General features: G+C 43.8%; 1 long non-coding RNA gene across 2 annotated transcripts in view; it reads right to left on the bottom strand.

The window, feature by feature from the left end:
- Positions 1–17846, bottom strand: part of LOC110741795 — a 171555-nt gene that overhangs the window by 82661 nt on the left and 71048 nt on the right. For both annotated transcript variants that reach the window (XR_002518686.2, XR_002518685.2), the window contains one exon: positions 3937–4098. This is a non-coding gene — a long non-coding RNA (uncharacterized LOC110741795). The remainder of the gene's footprint in view (positions 1–3936; positions 4099–17846) is intronic.

The raw sequence follows: 17846 nt of genomic DNA, 5'->3' as shown, positions 1-17846 counted from the left end.
AGCTCTGTTATTTAATTTTCCTAGGCAGGTCCCCGCAACAGATTTAGGCTCAGCATTCCCATATGTTCAATGGAAATAATGTCAAAAAGAGATTTTTAAATACTAATTTTTGGCCAGGCACGGTGGCTCACGCTTGTAATCCCAGCGCTTTAGGAGGCCGAGGCAGGTGAATCACTGGAAGTCAAGAGTTAGAGACCAGCCTGGCCAACAAGGTGAAACCCCATTTCTACTGAAAATACGAAAGTTACAAAAATTAGCCGGGTGTAATGGCACACGCCTGTAGTCCCAGCTACTCAGGAGGCTGAGCCCGGGGAATTGCTTGCACCTGGGAGGCAGAGGTTGCAGTGAGTCGAGAGGGCACCACTGCACTCCAGCCTGAGTGACAGAGTGATAATTAAAATAAAAATAAATGAAATACTAATTTTAAAAAAACAACTATCTTGTATTAGTTGCTTATTCTGTGATGGGTTCTACCCAGGACCTTTGGCATACATTGACTCTGATCCACAGGGATCTTCAAGGTAAGTTTTATTATTCTCATGTTACAGATAAAGAAAAAGGATTTCAGAGAGATTGGGTTGTTTTGGATAAGCCTGCACAGACAGCAATGATGGGAAAAGCCTTCTTACCCAGGTCCCTTTGATTCCACATCACATGCTTTTTCCTCGACACCACCCAGAGTGATCAGCCTTTTCTCTATCCCATGGACATAATGAGAGTCAAATGAGATCACAGATATATCAGTCAGGATGGGCTGGGCTATGCTGTGATTTAAAAACAGCTCCAAATCTCAGTGGCTTAAAACAGCAAACGTTTATTTCTTGCTCTCACTACATATCTATCAGGAGTCAGCAGGGTGTTTCTGTGCAGCGTAATCACTCAGGGACCTAGATGGAGCAGCCACCATCCTGCGTGTTGCTCAAGAGAAGTAGGGCTAAATATTTCAGGTACATTGAAAGCTTCTGTGTAGTACAAATGAGCTGTACATCACATCTACTCATATTCCATTGACCAAAAGAAGTCTTGGCCAAGCCCAGAGTCAATGGGGTGGGAAAGCATGGCAAAGGCAGAAAGGAAACAATAATTGTGAGCAAATATTTAATCTACATGGAAGACCATGGATGTACAGAAGGCTCTGGAAGGTACTCAACTGAAACAGCCTGAAGTATGCTTTCTCCCATGGAGGCATGGTTGTGGGCGCCATGGCTCCAAGCTGAGCCTCCACATGCTGCAAATCTATGGATATCTCCCCTGGTATCAGGAATCTAATTATTACTCTGCTTTCTGCTCAATTATTAAAGACAAGGCAGTGAAGAGCCATGGAAGAGGAGAAAAGTCTGTTTTGCAGCAATGACAAACCATATTTCGTATGCATAAAGGGGAGAAATAAAAGAGCATTGCTTTTACTCTTATAATTGCAATTTCCTGCTCGTTTCCTTTTCAAATTAGTGGATGTAATTGTTTGGTAATAAAATATCAGCATAATATATTAGAGGCAGAGAACAGACGGGCTTAAGGGACAGTTGCCAAGAACAGGAGGGAGAGAAAAGATTGAACAGAATCAGAGTGTTCAAAGCTTGTGGGGTTTTCGTAAAATGTATACCAGGTTATTCCTGCCACTCTGCCTGCCTGACTCTTAATGGAAGCAAATGAATGGTCCAGACAGATCAGTAATCTTAACCTAGCTTAAAATGGGTACCAGGTTCAGAACAGAAAAGGAGACAGAAAGTGCAAGAGAGAGTGCAACAGAGAGAGAGAGTTCAGTAGGAAAAAATGACTGTGGTAAAGAACAACAGTTTTGAGATCATGCTTGGATTTAATACCAGCTCCACCACCCATTGGCTGTACCACCTTGAAAAGATCATTAACCTCCCTGAGCCTCCATTCATTCATTTGTGAAGAAGGAATAAAAAAAATACTCCATCTCAAGAGGTGGTGCTCCATAAAGAGTAGCTATTCATATTATTAGAAAATTAGAGTAGGTGGTTGAAGCCCTGCAGAGGGGATATGATGGACTGCAGGGGTCACCTTTGGCAAAATATCAAAACTGGAGAAAATGTTCTTTGTTGCCTTCAGTTTGACCATTAGCTGCCCCTTCCTCCATCCTGGTGCCCTGCTCCCCTACCTGCCCCATTTTTTCAAGGCCTAGCCCATTGTCTTCAAGTCAATGTTGTCTGATGTTTACCATGGTATTGACTACCAAGGTGCTACCTGATAAAGAAATCCTGAAGGCGGCTGTTGTGGAGGAATGAATGGCTCCTGGACTGGGGACGTGCTGCTGCCTCCTGCAACACACTGTAGAAGCAGCCACTGTCATTAATGCCTGCCCTAATTGAGTGGTTGGACCCCATAGGCGAGTCCTAAATTAGGAGCCATGGGAGGTTAGAAATTAAACAATAGATTCAGTCTGTAACCTTAGAAGCCTCTCAGACTGGTGGCAAGAGAGGCAGCTAAGTCTAGTGTGGAGATCGGAGCTCCCTAGGAAGTCACCCTACCTGGCAGTATGAGTTCAGGGACTTGGGGATCTTCCACTCCAAGGGAAAGCCCCTCCAGCTGCTCACAGGGGCTCCCAACCTTGACATAAGAAGTGATTTCCTTATTCAGACAATGGTGAATCAGATGCCCCATGGAAAGTATCCTCCACACACCCTGGAATTTCACTGGCTGATTCCAAGGGGAGGGAGACCACCAGCACCCTTGTAAGGAAGGTCACAGAAGGCAGAATGCTGGGGAAGAACTTCTGGGTTCATCACTGAATGCACCCCAGGGAAGGTGAGCCATGCCAGAAAAGAGGTCAGTGGGAAGTTGTTCAATAAAACCAGGAATGGAGAAACTGACCCTCAGTTCCAACAAGAGAAACTTAGTATGAATGTAAAGTAGAACCTTCTGGCAAGGTAGTTCTCAGTCACTATCCCCAAAGCCACCTGAATGCAAAATGTCCCTCATGGAGGCTCGGTGAGAGTTTTAAAACAGAGATAGTAATTTGCCTCTGAGAGGGAGAGAGGCTGTAAAACAAATTCCCCGACGGAGACATCAAGCCAATACATGCAAAATGGATAGGAAGGTGGGGAGAAAGCCCAGAGAACAAAGGTCCTCAAGTGGCATCTCTGTCTTGTTAGGACCACCCTCACAGGCTTGGCCTTGTCTTCCCCAACAAAACCTCCTGGACCTCACCTTTGTCAGAGTCAAAGCCAGAGGTACCTTGCATTAGCATGACCCCAGAAGTTCCTTCTCAAGTTCCCACTCAATCAACCCAAAAATCCCTAGGGAAGACTTACTATGTGCCAGGAAATGTGCTAGATACTTACCAAGCATAGCATAAAAATTCTCAGAGTGCTGGACTCCTCCAATGTAGGGGATGGTGACTCAGAGGCCCTGTCAGACTTGCCAGCACTGAATACAATCAGTACCTGTGCATTGTGAGAGCCCAGAGGCCATGACTCAGCCTAAAAGATAAACCAGTACTTGGAGAGGTGGTGAAGTCCAGATGAGACACAGTTGGTTGCCATTCTCTTGGAAAATTTTCCTGGATAATGACAGGAAGAAGGCATCTCTCCTTTGGCTGAGTTGAACCAGGCACTCTCTGTTCTCACATTGAGATATTCTGTCCTCAGCAGTGAGTATAGCTATTTGCTGTGTGTCTATCATCTCTTGAGCTACCTGGGAGACTTTAACTGTCTCTCACAATGCCTGGAATAGAGTCTTGAGCAAAGTGGTGCATGATGTGTGTGTGAGGGTGGGGAGGGGGGAGAGAGAATATATGTGTATATTGAATGAACAATGATCAATGGGACGTCTAAGTGCTTCTGCAAAATGAATATTGTTGATCTAAGTTTACCTCTTCTCCCATGTACCGAGTATCTAAGGAGGCTTCTGGAACTGGCCAAAAATGCACGTAGGCTGATAAGACAAGGTTCACATGCACGTGGTGCTTACTATAAGTGCTGTATTTCATCATCTTCAGCTCCTCACTGCAGGAGTTGCCTGGACCCTGGATGCATTTTCTCAGCCAGTCATTTCCAGCCAGAAGAATCCTTGAAGCTTGGCTCATCATCTCAGAGTGTTTGAATCTTGAATTTCAAGTAGGAAAGCAGTAGACTGCAACAAGACTAAAACTGAAAGCTTTGAACACACACTTATGACTCCATCTCATTTCCCCCCTTTCTACAACCCGCACAAACCCTAACCTGAACCATAGAACTCATTGTCTGTATAACTGGGACTTGGGGCTACTTGACTTGTAGCATCTTCTTTATAGCTTTTAAATCTTTTCCTGTTTTTTTAAGCCCCTCCTTAGACTGTAAGGCCCTTGTGAGAGAGAAACATGTGCAGCAAGACAGAATGAGACACATCCTGCTTCATTTCAACATCACCCCTTTATGCAGAATTTACAAAGGAAAACAAATGAATGTAGTTTCTCAATTTTTGGACCTCCTCAGCTCAGTCAGGTATTTAGGGAGAGTAGAAATATAGCATATAGATTTCCCCAGGCCTAAGGAGGAATTATCCAATGGGACCACTTGCAGAAATTGGAAATGTATTTCTATACTTCAAAGACACAGAGGAATGCCCACTGACATATCTGTGAAGGTCAAGGATACTGGAACATGATCTGACCCCTTCCTGAAAATCTACAGGGTGAAGGTGGAGTTGACCAACTGCCCCAGTGGTGAGGGCTGCTTTACCAGGATTGGCCTTCACTTCTAGAATAGAGGAAGAGATGCACGAGTGTTTCTCATGAACTGGATGTGGGTCAGACTGGGAGAAGCTGCCTGGGGCCTTCTTGGGTCCTAACTAATTAAGCTGCCTGGAGGAAGGCAGGCCATCAGCAGAAAGAGGCTGGAGTTATACCATCAGATGCCCATGGCAAAGGAAGATGTCACAAGTGTCTACCTGAAGTAGATAGGTTAGGGAATCACACACTGGTCACAAAAACCTTAGGTCACAAGACCCAGCAGGAAACCTTGTAAGATCCCATGAAAGTGCTTTCAAGAGAATGAAATCAATTCTATTCCTTGGCCACCACCAGAGACCATGATGCCCTTAGCAAAGCAGATAGTGTCTCATGAGCTCAGTTTTCCTCTCTCCCATGCCTCCACCCTTGTGAGATTCACTACACAGCTGGTGACTAAGTCAAGTAGAACATGAGCTAAGAATCAGGAAACAGGAGAGAGCCAAAGAACCATCCCCCATCTCCCACCCCAGGCTTCCAGCCTGAAGCAGTCCAAGCCAGGGCAGGGAAGAAAATGTAATGTTAATTCCAGTTCAGAGTTGTGACCATCACATGAGACTAGATATACTATTTATTAGCTCTAGCCTGTGTTTGTGGGCTATGATAATGGCCATAGGTCTCTCTAGTGTCTACAAATTAGCTGAAAAGCCCGGAGACCTGCCAAGTTTCTTGTTGAGCATAGGGAAAATTATTCCCACTAAATAAGTTTAAACAAGTGTCAGGAAACAAAAATAAAGTTGCATTTTGATGATGTCTAAATCACTCACATTCAAAGTTCCATGGAACAATGCCATGTTTCAAAGTTCGGGACAAAAGTCCAGCTTTTTAAAATAAAATAAAAATCACAGTCCTAATAGTAGGAGAAATTAGGCACCAAAGAACAAATTTAATAGGGAAAACTCAGGAAATGGTCACCAAGGCCCATTCCAAGCCTCCGATTGACCCAAGAGACCACAACACCCACCTCATGCACAGAGAGGAGTGGCACGGACAGAGAATGAGACCAAAATTTGCTGTATCATTTAAAGAGATGAACAAACAAGCCAAGATGTGTGTTGACTGGGAAAGTTTACAAAAGGCAAACAAACAAATACACAAACAAAAAATCCTCTACTTTAAATACATAAAAAATGTAAAATCTCTCCGTGTTCCTTAATCCAACCGAATTCTTTTAGTGCCAGCAACTCATTAAAGGCTTCAACAGGCTGCTTAAGAGTTACAAACATGGTATCTCTAAGTACCAGAGTGAGTCTCCTTAGAAGGTTAAATGCTCATCATCACTCGCCATCAGAGAAATGCAAATCAAAACCACAATGAGATACCATCTCACACCAGTTAGAATGGCAATCATTAAAAAGTCAGGAAACAACAGGTGCTGGAGAGGACGTGGAGAAATAGGAACACTTTTACACTGTTGGTGGGATTGTAAACTAGTTCAACCATTATGGAAAACAGTATGGCGATTCCTCAAGGATCTAGAACTAGATATACCATATGACCCAGCCATCCCATTACTGGGTATATACCCAAAGGATTATAAATTATGCTGCTATAAAGACACATGCACACGTATGTTTATTGCAGCACTATTCACAATAGCAAAGACTTGGAATCAACCCAAATGTCCATCAGTGACAGATTGGATTAAGAAAATGTGGCACATATACACCATGGAATATTATACAGCCATAAAAAATGATGAGTTTGTGTCCTTTGTAGGGACATGGATGCAGCTGGAAACCATCATTCTTAGCAAACTATCACAAGAACAGAAAACCAAACACCGCATGTTCTCACTCATAGGTGGGAACTGAACAATGAGATCACTTGGACTCAGGAAGGGGAACATCACACACCGGGGCCTATCATGGGGAGGGGGGAGGGGGGAGGGATTGCATTGGGAGTTATACCTGATGTAAATGACGAGTTGATGGGTGCAGCACACCAACATGGCACAAGTATACATATGTAACAAACCTGCACGTTATGCACATGTACCCTACAACTTAAAGTATAATAATAAATAAATAAATAAATAAATAAATAAATAAATAAATAAAAAAGAAGGTTATCTGAATGCAAGGCTCCACTGAATGACATGGTCCTTCTGAAAAGTCAGGAAAGACTATGCCAAACTAATAAGAATTATAAAGTGTCCAGGAAGAATATGGTGTTCAGATATTTGCACCTGCTGATCACCATTCAAATCACTCCAAAGTTGCTCTGCCCCAGCAATGGGGTTCATAATTTTCAAACCCTGAGGCTGGATGGCAACAGAAAAGAATGCTCATGGTCTATGGTGGGAAACTTCTTATCCAGCAGGCTCTGGAAAAGTGGGAAAGTGAATTACAATGAGAAGTATGCTGATGGAAGCAGGAAGTTAGAGCCTGGGAGTTGCCCAAATGCTGGCTCCCCAAGCCTGCTGCTTTGCGTGCCACACAGCTGCTCCCTCATGCTAGACTGTTCTTGCAGATACTGCCCCTCCATCAGCCACAGGGTCTCTCCAGGATCACTGCTTTCAAAGCCCTGGCAGTCCTCTCAGCTCTCCTATTTGCATCATAGTTTACCATTCCAAGGATCTCAGCTTGCTTAAGTTTATCTAAAGAATATTTTATGGGCCAGATGAGGTGGCTCATGCCTATAATCCCAGCACGTTGGGAGGCCGAGGTAGGCGGATCACCTGAGGTCAGGAGTTTGAGACCAGCCTGGCCAACATGGTGAAACCCCATCTCTACTAAGGATACAAAAATTAGCCAGGCGTGGTGGCAGGTGCCTATAATCCCAGCTACTAGGGAGGCTAAGGCAGAAGAATTGCTTGAATCGGGGAGGCCGAGGTTGCAGTGAGCCAAGATCTTGCATGCACAATCATGCACTTCAACCGGGGCGACAAGCGCGAAACTCCTTCTCAAAAATAACATAACATAACATAACATAACATAACATAACATAACATAACATAACATAAAATAAAATAAAATAAATAAAAATGGATTAAAACCATTCTGCCTCAGTTTGCAAAAGGGGAAGGAAATCTTCAAAGACCAAACCAAGAAACTGACCTAAGAAGGACACTGGCTTGCCAGCATTGTCTGTCAATCTGTCTGCTTTAATACTACCACCAATAGCAAAGCAGACCATTATTAAACAATTATTTTTAAGTTTTCTTTTTACCCTTTTTGACATGAAGTCAGTTAATACAGTAGTCTCTCCTTATTCTTAGCATTAATTTCAAATAATCCTACCTCAGATGCCAAATACTCCTCATCACCCCACACATTTCCTTTACACACAAGAAAATGTCATTCACACACACAAGGGATTTGTGGAGTAAGTCACTATAACTCAATTTCCTTGATAATCATGTGGGAGAAAAGGGGGAAAAAAAGAAAAGGAACAGGAGAAAAAATGAAAGTCTAGCTAACCCAGCAACTTGAAAGAGAAATACAATCAATTGGCTCAGAATTTGAGGGAATCAGGGGCTCTATAACGAAAGGCAAATAGACCCTGAGTAGAAAAATCGTGTGGGAGGCGATGGAGAAGTGGAGAGAGGAAGGAAGAGATTTCTTTGGTACTTACCTGTATGGCATCGACTTCAAGTCGTCTTTAAGTGGAACTGACGGTATTACAAACACAATAAGCACTTCTAGACAAACTGGAATAGCAAACACCTCGGGAGCTGGGAAGCATTCACAATTTTGCTGTTGTCAACGCTTTCAGTGGCTTTAATTTTCAATGGTAAGCACAACTTCTATATAGTGTTGTCAAACCCGCAATGAAGTTATGTCATTGAATATTAAAGGCCCAGCCCGCGGAATGCCAACACACAGATTTGAATTTCATGCTCGCTCCTAAACATCAAGACAAATATGTCTAATTTCATAAAAACCTGGCCAGCCCCAGGGAGGCTGACAATCATATCTATTGTTACCCAAGTTTGCTAGAATAAAACCTGGCCCTGCTCAGTGTGTGAGGCCAAAAGGAAGCAGGGAGAGGAGGAGAGAGAGAACCAAGAACTATCAGCAGAGTGAAAACTGGCTGACTTTGTACAGTACTTGTCAGACATGCAGGTTCCTGGGGCACTCAGTGCCAGTAAGTCTCATCCAGCAGGATTGGATCCATGTTTAATGAGCAGCTTTAGGAAACTGTATGGTTAGGTCATGGAATTGATGTTGGGAAGCTTGCAGGAGATGGGAAGTATGACTGGAAGGGAGAAGGAAGCATATGGGCCCTCCATTACATTCCAAGGCGTTTGGACTCCATCCTGAAGGCAGTAGCAATCCCAGTAGGATTTTAAGCATGGGTGAGGTCATACTTGTTTCTTAGAAAGATTACTTTGGCTTCAAAGTAAAAATTGGATCAAGGCAAGGAAAGCTGAAAACAAATAGAACAGTTAAGACTCAAACCCCACATAAGGCTCTGATATGGGCAGATCTGAAGAAAACGAAAACTAGGCAGCTCTGAGAGGCAATCAGAAGATCGGGATCCTTGGTGCTGGATGAGAGGTGGGATGAGGAGGAAGGAGCTGTCTGGAGTGACATCTAGGTTTCTTGCTTGGACAACTGAATGGAAAACAGTTGATGTTCATCAGTGCTAATTGTGTGCCAGGTTCTGTCCCAATGTGGAGGTACAGCAAGGTATGATAAGTTGCCCAATTAAGAAGTGGCAAATGGAAGATTCAAAAGCTCAAACCCAAGTCAACTAGGTCTGGAGTTCACACTTCTAACCACTGCTTCATGTTGATGGCAGAGCTTGCTCCATGATGGAGAATGATAGCCAGACTGAGATTAGGAGTTGAGATAGGAAAGAAGAAGAACAGAGAGAGAAAGAAGAATGTGGTGAGTGGGCAGAAAGAAAGACGGAGACTACAGAGAAAGTGGTGTCCTGGAGATCACAAGAGGAAAGATGTTTACTAAGATCCTATAGGAAGAGGTTTATGCTCATTTATTGCAGAAAGCAAGATAAGAACTGAAAAACTCCTACGAGTTCAGCCACCTGGAAGCCATGGAGAATTCACCTATATTTCCAAGAATTAGTAAGGGAAGGCTGCAAGGACTTAGGTGAATAGGAAGTGATGAGAAGGGTGATAATTCTCAGCGCTAAAGGCAACGTAAAGAAAGATAGGGAGAGTCACAAGGCCTGGGAAGCCACTTCCTCAGTTCCTTAAGTCAGAGAGTCATTACTTCTGGACAGAGCACTAGCATTTGTGCCCTCATCACTCTTCTCTTTCTCCACATGTCCTCATTTCTTTCCTTCAAGGTGCAGATCAAATCTTGCTGTCTAATGAAATCTCTCATGTCCCACATTGCTTTTCCTGGGTATGACCTTCTATTGCACACAGAGTTTGAGCTGCATCCCACTGGCACCCTGGTTCACACACATTAACCTGTATGATTTTCTATGTCATGAGTAGATGTGATATAGCTGCAAGAATAATCATGGTTTAGAGCCCAAAAAGCTTGGTTTTAAATCCAGCTACAGTAGTATCTAGCAAGTCACTTGGTGCCCTGGGTATCAGGCTTCTTTGTTTGTAAAGTAGCTGTCATAATACTTACATTGCAAGGTACTGTGAGAATCAGCAACAATTTACATACAGTCTACTATATGCCGCTGTGCCTAACACATATTAGGTGCTCAATAAATAAGGATATCATTTTTTCATGATCATTAGTTATATTGTTTTGATGGTATGTGATGTCTTATATCCCCAGTCAGTCTGTGGGTTCCCCAAGACACTGCTCACACATTCTCATTTCAGCCCCCTACCCCCACTGCCTCAAGCCCACACCAGTGTGCCCTCATTGGCAGATGACCTTCATTCCCATCCCTGGAAGTGATGTGGTAAAGTCTCCTAATCAAACTGTACACCAGAAAAGGGTAAGGAGAGAAACCTTGGGTGACATAATAGGAAGAGTCCCCCATATCTATGGCCAAATCTCACCCCTACCTTCAGAGAGAACTTCTCATTGATGAGGCTCCAGCAGGAAATGCAAGGCAATCAAGCTGGGATTTTGAAAAGAATTTAATCATGGGATTAAATGCAGATTTAAGGAAGCCAACAAGAGATGTCAAGGCACCCAGATATTTGTATAGCAGGGGCTGTTGCCACCCTTAGCCTAAAAGGGCAAGGGCGGGAGGAAAGATGTTACCAGAACCCAGTGAGAGCCAGAACCCTAGAAGAGGGCCCAGCTGTTAGGAGCTGCAAGTATAGACAAATGGTCACACCAGAACTGCTGTCCAAAGCAGGACAGCAGGGAAGAAACACCTTGACCTCTCTCTCCTTCCTGCAGCTCCAGCATCCTGCTGGTGTCTCACTGTGGTTGAAGCCAACAGGGAGTTAGACAGAGGACTGCAAAGGAGTCTGGGGGGATGTAGGATGCAAGGGTCAGCATCCCAGGGCAGATAGCAGGATAGTGAAGGGCAGAAGAGGACAGTGGTGGAGCAGCAGATGTAGTGTTATCAGCACAATTAGCAAAGACAAACCGCCAACTGCAGAGGTGTTTGCAACATGCTCGTCAAAGAGTGAATATTCTCAGAAAGGGCTGGATGCCTAATTGGCAGGAGGTAACTGGTATCATTAAGTATTTGCCCAGTAGTTGTTGGGGGCACACTAGGAAAACCAAACACAGCCCATTCAGGCAGATTCATATCAGTGCCAGCAAGATGTGGGGATTTCTTGACCCAGCATCTAACAACAAATTAAGGGAAGATTGCGAAATGCTCTTCGCCAGTCTTGGTCTCATATCCAGCAATCACCATCACATGGCAATAAAATAAACAGAAGTAAACTGAGGCCTGGTGCAGAGGAGGGAAGCAGCCCTCACTGTGGCAGGCCTGAGACAATGAAACATGAGCAAGCAGGTATTGTTAAAAGGAATGTTGGTGAAAGTGGTCCACCCTGGGGTCACTGGAAGCATGGCACAGGCAGCAGCCAGAGGCTCTGATGGCATTTGGAGAGAGCTTCTGATGTAGCTCACAGACCAGCAGTTATTTTCTTTTTGGAAGGGAAAGCAGTCTGGGAAATAAGCTACGATGCTCAGGGGATTAACGGTGCAGCCCCTGCCGGGAGCAGGTGGTAGCTCAGCGGGCTGAAGAGGCTGTAGCCCCATATCCCTTCCCCACAACAACTGTGAGTTTTATTAAGAGATGCTCAGATTCGATGAGACTGGGGATTATGTGGAACTCATCTTACCACCCATTCAACTCTGTTGATTAAGTTTCTTTCTCTAAGACCCTGTGAGTGCTTGGGAAGCCAGGCCCTAAAATCCCCATCTCTGTGGTGGCAGGGCCACAAGGACTCTAAGCACAATTTCCACTTAGGCTCTGTCCCCATAAAGTTCTCCATCAAGGCGACACATAGGAGGAGGATGATAATGGTACCAGCCCCTTCTCTCTATTTAGTTGTTGGTTTGCATCATAATACACGAAAAGCTCTCTGAAAAGGCAAAAATAAGGGCCAAGAAATGTATCTATGTATGCAAATGAGATATAAACCTAAAGTTTCCTCTTTAGATTATATGTATTCATAACACATGTAGGTATGTATTACACACATATATCACCACAAAAGTATACATATACATGTATGTAGTTAAAAACACCTCCCCTATTGGCACCCTGTTCCAAGCACTATTATCTCTCTCATGAACTATTATTCTCACTCCTCATTTTCTAGCTTACACCTTTGCTTCCTATAATCAATTTCAAACACAGGTCATGTCTCACACATGTCCATGACCCTTAAATGGTTTCCCATTTTACTCATAGTAAAACCCAAAGTCCTCCAATGGCCTACAAGCCCTCCTGATGTGGCTCCCATCACCCCCCCGAACTCATCATCCCTGGCTCACTCTATCTCACTCCAGCCATAATGGACTCCTTGTTAGTCTTCAAACATGCCACACCTACACCTTAGGATTTAGCATAAGCTATTCCCACTTCCTGGATGCTCTTCCTACAAATACCTGCATGGTTAACTGTCTCCTCTGCTTCTTTTTCAATGTCATTTCAATGAAGCCTGCCTTGACCACCCACTTTAAAATTACTTGCATCCCAATCCTCACAGTCACTATATACTTTACCCTGCTCTATTTCTATGTTCACAGTGCACAACATTCTATCACACTATTTAGTTTCTTTGTTATAATTTGCTGTTTGTTTTCTGTCTCCTTCTCTAGAATGTAAGCTCCACAAGGACAATGACCCACGCATCATTCACAAGTGCTCAGCACAGTGCCTAGAATAAGGCATTCAATAGGTATTTGTTGAATGAATAAACAAACGAATGAATGAATGATCCAGTGCATACCAGGCTTTTCATTGCAAATCTTTATTCCTGCAATGTGCCTAGCATAGATCTTATCACAAATTAATGCTTCTTAAGGGCTAATGGTGTTATTTATTCAACAGACACTATTGAGAGCCTATTTTACCCAAAATATCATGGGAGACAATAGGAAATATAAGAAACCCAAGCTGCTTTAATAACATTATTATCTAATTAGGGATGTGTTCCCCAATATGTGGTTCTTTTCTCCTTCCAGATACCTGGAAATTTTTCAACTGCTGGTAAGTGTGTGATTAATTAGCCAATGAAACCTGAGCAGGAATGGTAAGTGTCACATCCAGGATGGGTGAGTGAAACGCACAATCTTTCCAGTGATGGTGATCAAAGAGACCCTGTGCTCCAGGGTACAGTTCCTTGACAGAAGAGACTATTTGGCTTAGATCCTTGAGTCATCACATGGAAGTCAGTTGCTTGGAAAATTATCTAGACCTGCAACTGACTTCATGTGTACAGAGGATAAAGCTTTGTGGTGTTGGGCCACTGACATTTGGGAATCTTTTGTTCCTTCATAAAGCAGCCTATCCTGGTGAACACAGAGGCCCTGGCAGGGAATGGGGAGAGGTGGCAGCAGGGAGCAGGGGCACTATGAAACTGATAAGAATGATGATATCTGAATGAACAGCTTTCATGAAGCTGGATGTAAAAGGTGGCTAGTAAGAGATATAATCATTGAGGTATTCATTAAAAGGCAGGAATGTTAAAGAACTGTTGGGTAGACTGGATATAAAAACCGAGGGTATTATAAGAATGAGCAGGATTTAGATAAGCAGGAAAAAAGGGAACATTGTAGTTTAAACAAACGGCTTCAAGGAAAGCATAATGATGATGATCATGAGGAGGAGGAGGAGGAGGTATTGAGGAGGAGGTATTGAGGGGGATGCTTGGTCAGAATTGAAGCCAGCTGAGATTGTAGGGACAGGCTGATCAATTCACCCATCAGTGAGGCCTGACTTACAGAAGCATCAGCATTGGGACAGGCCCCAAACAAGGAGAAGGACATTTCACAGGAGCAAATGTTACTTAAAATTCGATTTACTCTTTTTTGTTGATTTAGGGTGGCTATTTAATTAGTTTTGAGCATTGCACATTGTTTATAGTCATTGTTTCAATAGAAGTTAAAAGTAAGAAATTTTACCATGCCCTTGATTTGTAGACAAAATAACTGTTCCAGATTTCTCTCTCGTCCCCTTGCCACATTTCTGATTTAACAGTGTCTCTGACCTGGTGAATTGCTTCTAAATCATATCACCAGGTTTCCTGAGCTTCTGTTGTGTGGAACTTCTCCCATAAGACAACATCACTAGAGCTGAGAAAACACATCTTCTCCCGTGTCTCAAGTGATAGGTTGTCTGATAACAAATGCAATAGGCCAAACGAACATTTGTGTTCCGGGAATGGCATTCCTCAATGTGGAAAATTCCACAGAATATGTAGCTTAAGCTGAGAAGTTCACTTTGGAGTCCAACAAGACTGATCTCTGAGCAAGCTAGGACTTGCCCATGAACCAGTCTTGGAAAGGCTCCAGGAAAGGCCACTTCTTCTCAGTTGTGGATCTCTAATTAATAAATACGAGGTAATCAAATGTGAACCATGTACAAAACTCTGTGCTGAGAGCTATGGGTGTGTAAGAGCAGACCAGGTTCTGGCCCACACCCCTCCCAGCTCTATTTGAGTACACATAATTAGTTCTCGAGGAAAGGAGGCTAACAGGGTGTAACAGCAGCCATGGCATTCAGGCTCCCTTCCTGTCTGCCACCAGCCTCACAGCCTGCTTGCCCAAGCACGTTTTGTGAGCCAAAAAGAGGAATAACCTCAGGAAGAACTTCCTGAGAAAATTCAAAGCACAGACAACTGATAGAAAGTCAAGATTACCTAAAGTTCTAAAAATGAGACAAGGATGAGCTTGATACAAACTTAGCATATGAAGGAATGGTCTATTTCAGGAATATTCCTATTTGTGGGAATTGCTACAAGTTGTTAGAGGATGTGCTCTTTGAAAAAGAGGCTTTCCTCAAAGCCCACCAGGATTTCTCCCTTTCAGACCTCCTATCCTTCCAATCATTCCTAACTTCTTCTCCTACACAAATGTGGACTCTCTGCCCTTCCAGGTCAGTCTCTCACTAAGTCAAATCTGTATACACACACATACACACAGGAAGAGAGACAGTGTGTGCATGGAAACACAGTGTAGTGGTTAAGAGCTTGGATAGGGATGGGTGTGGTATTCATGCCTGTAATCCCAGTGCTGGGAGACCAAGACAGGAGGATTGCTTGAGCCCAGGAGTTTGAGGTTATGGTGAGCTATGATTACACCACTGCACTCCATCCAGAGTGTAAGACCCTGTCTCTGAAAAAAGAGAGAGAGAGAGCTTGGATGGTGGAGCCAGACTGCCTGGCTCAAACCTCAGCTTTATCACTCTTTAGATATGTGACCCTAACACCAACTTACTCAGTCTCCCTTTACCTTGGTGTCCTCATCTATAAAATGGGGTTAATGATGATATTTACTTCCTAGGGCTCTTCTGGGAATTACATGGAGTGGTATGTGTGAAATACTTGGACCAGTGCTTGACTTGTGCCTGTGTCATCTGTTGTTATAGTTGTTGTTGTTGTTCTGTGTGCATTTCAATTTAATGGGCAGATGGGAGAGTCTTTACCACATGCTAGGGACATGGACTATAAGAGAACTATTGTGCATTTCCCTCTCCCACTCTTTTGACTCAAAGACTGAGGCTTCCCACTGTGGCCTGGAGTTCCTGCAATGTAGAAAACAGGGGTTGACAGGTGCTCTCCTCTGTTCTCTGAGCTACTATTTCTTAAACAGTCAAGAAACACCTCTCAAAATGGCTCAACTTGTTACAGCAGCTTTGGGCTTCCACTTTGCCACCACCCATGTCTAGAGGAAGAGCAACAAGCAGCACAATGGGTCTTCAGCTGTGCTCAGGGTAGAAGGGGGAAGCACCACCTGCCATTCTTTCTGGCATCCTTTATGAGAAACCCACTCACTGCCCTCTTCATCTTCGCCCACTATGGAACCTTTAGTCTCTGTCCTCTTTCCCTACACACTCTCCTACCCCAGGACACTGCAGGTATGGTATAAAAACACAATAGTTCCTAAATGGTTCAATAACACCATCCCATTTGTGTTCACATTTAAAACAATTCACAATTCCAGCCAATAGCCAGACTCTGGCAGCAGGTAGGGCTGGGAAGGGAGCCTTCCTGAGTCATTCTCCCCCATCGCTGGGCTCACAATTCGAAGAATTAGTGGTAGCTGGGCAGTCAAGAAATGCTTCTTAAAGGCCAAAGGACTTTAGCAGATGCTGGAACAATGATTAATAACAACATGTAAGGCTTCAGAAACAGTCAAAGTGTGCCAGACATGGGAATTGGCAAAGACAAAGGTGCAACAGAAACTGATGTGCACCTGCACAGGATAGTGCTACAATTATGACAGCATGCAAATAAGTGTGCAGGGGCATAAATATACACAGAGGTATTTATTTATATTAGAGGACATTTCACACTACACAATACATCAGCTTACGTTACCTCATTTGATTTTCACAATTGATCTGTTGGATTAACAAGGTATGATATGATTCTTCATGTCACAGGGAGGAAATTCAAGCTCAGAGAGAGGAGCAACTTGTCTAGTTCTTAAAATCAGCAAGTACGGAACTTGGCTGTCAACTCACAAGTTCTAATTCTAGGTTCAGTGCATTTTTCCAGATGCCCTCTCACCTCTCCTTCTCCCCTCTCCCCTCCACTTCTCTCCTCTTTTATCCTTCTGTCCCTCCCATATGTTTCTCTCTTTCTCCTCCCCACCTCTTAGCAGTCCTGTGCTTGGACAAAGGTTTTGCAGGTAAGTCAGGCTCCTAGAATAAGGCTCCTTTGTGCCAGATGAGCTCATATCTCCTTGCAAGTCTCTCTTATGAGGAATGAGTCCCAATGGTTAGAGTGCTAACCTGTCCATGTGTGCCATCTCCGGCCTGCTGCAGGGCTGGAGCTCCCATTTATATGTTCTCTTACCACTGGGGAGTCGAGTGTACCCGAGGCAGAGGGGAGTCCTCCTCAAGAGACTCATCTGCTCAATCATGCCACACCAGAGACATAATATCCCAGGGTGAGAATAAGAAAAAGGACAAGAGAAAAGGTACCTGGGGAAATAACCAGCATTAAGAGAAAAAAAATGCCAATATGGCTGGCTGGATTGCTTATATTGATGGAGCTAAATGCACTTAGGGGGTTATAACAATAAACAAAAATAAATAGAAAAAGAATTGAATCGCACAGGCTGCATATGTAAATGTCACTATCAGATAGTCATTCCTAGCCATTCAACTGGACCAGCAATTGATGACATCTTAGCCCAAGAGACTTGAGAATGTGAAGAAAGATACAACCTGATCTCTGAGATTGCCCCTCTTCAAGTGATTTCTAGAATCTTCTTTGGTTTGGGGACTCCATAGGAATCCTGGATGCAGGTGCAGGTGTCCCACCCCACCACACACACACACACACACACACACACACACACATCACAGATCCCATCTAGACCTGTACTCACCAAGAAGATCCTGTGCCAAGAACTTCTCTTCACATCAGACCCTAGCCTCCTCCAAGATGCTCCACCTGGAAAGACTTTGATCATCTCATCCCAATATGAGTGACTTCCAAGAAAGGAGCTTCCAATGCTTTGTCCTGGGTAACATATGTATGCCCATGCCTTAAGCCAAGGAGTAAGACTGCAGGCAAAAGCAGTCTTGC

Source organism: Papio anubis, chromosome 19 (assembly GCF_008728515.1).
Source record: "Papio anubis isolate 15944 chromosome 19, Panubis1.0, whole genome shotgun sequence".
In the NCBI taxonomy this organism is placed as follows: Eukaryota; Metazoa; Chordata; class Mammalia; order Primates; family Cercopithecidae; genus Papio; species Papio anubis.
This window is presented reverse-complemented; position numbering and strand designations above follow the sequence as displayed.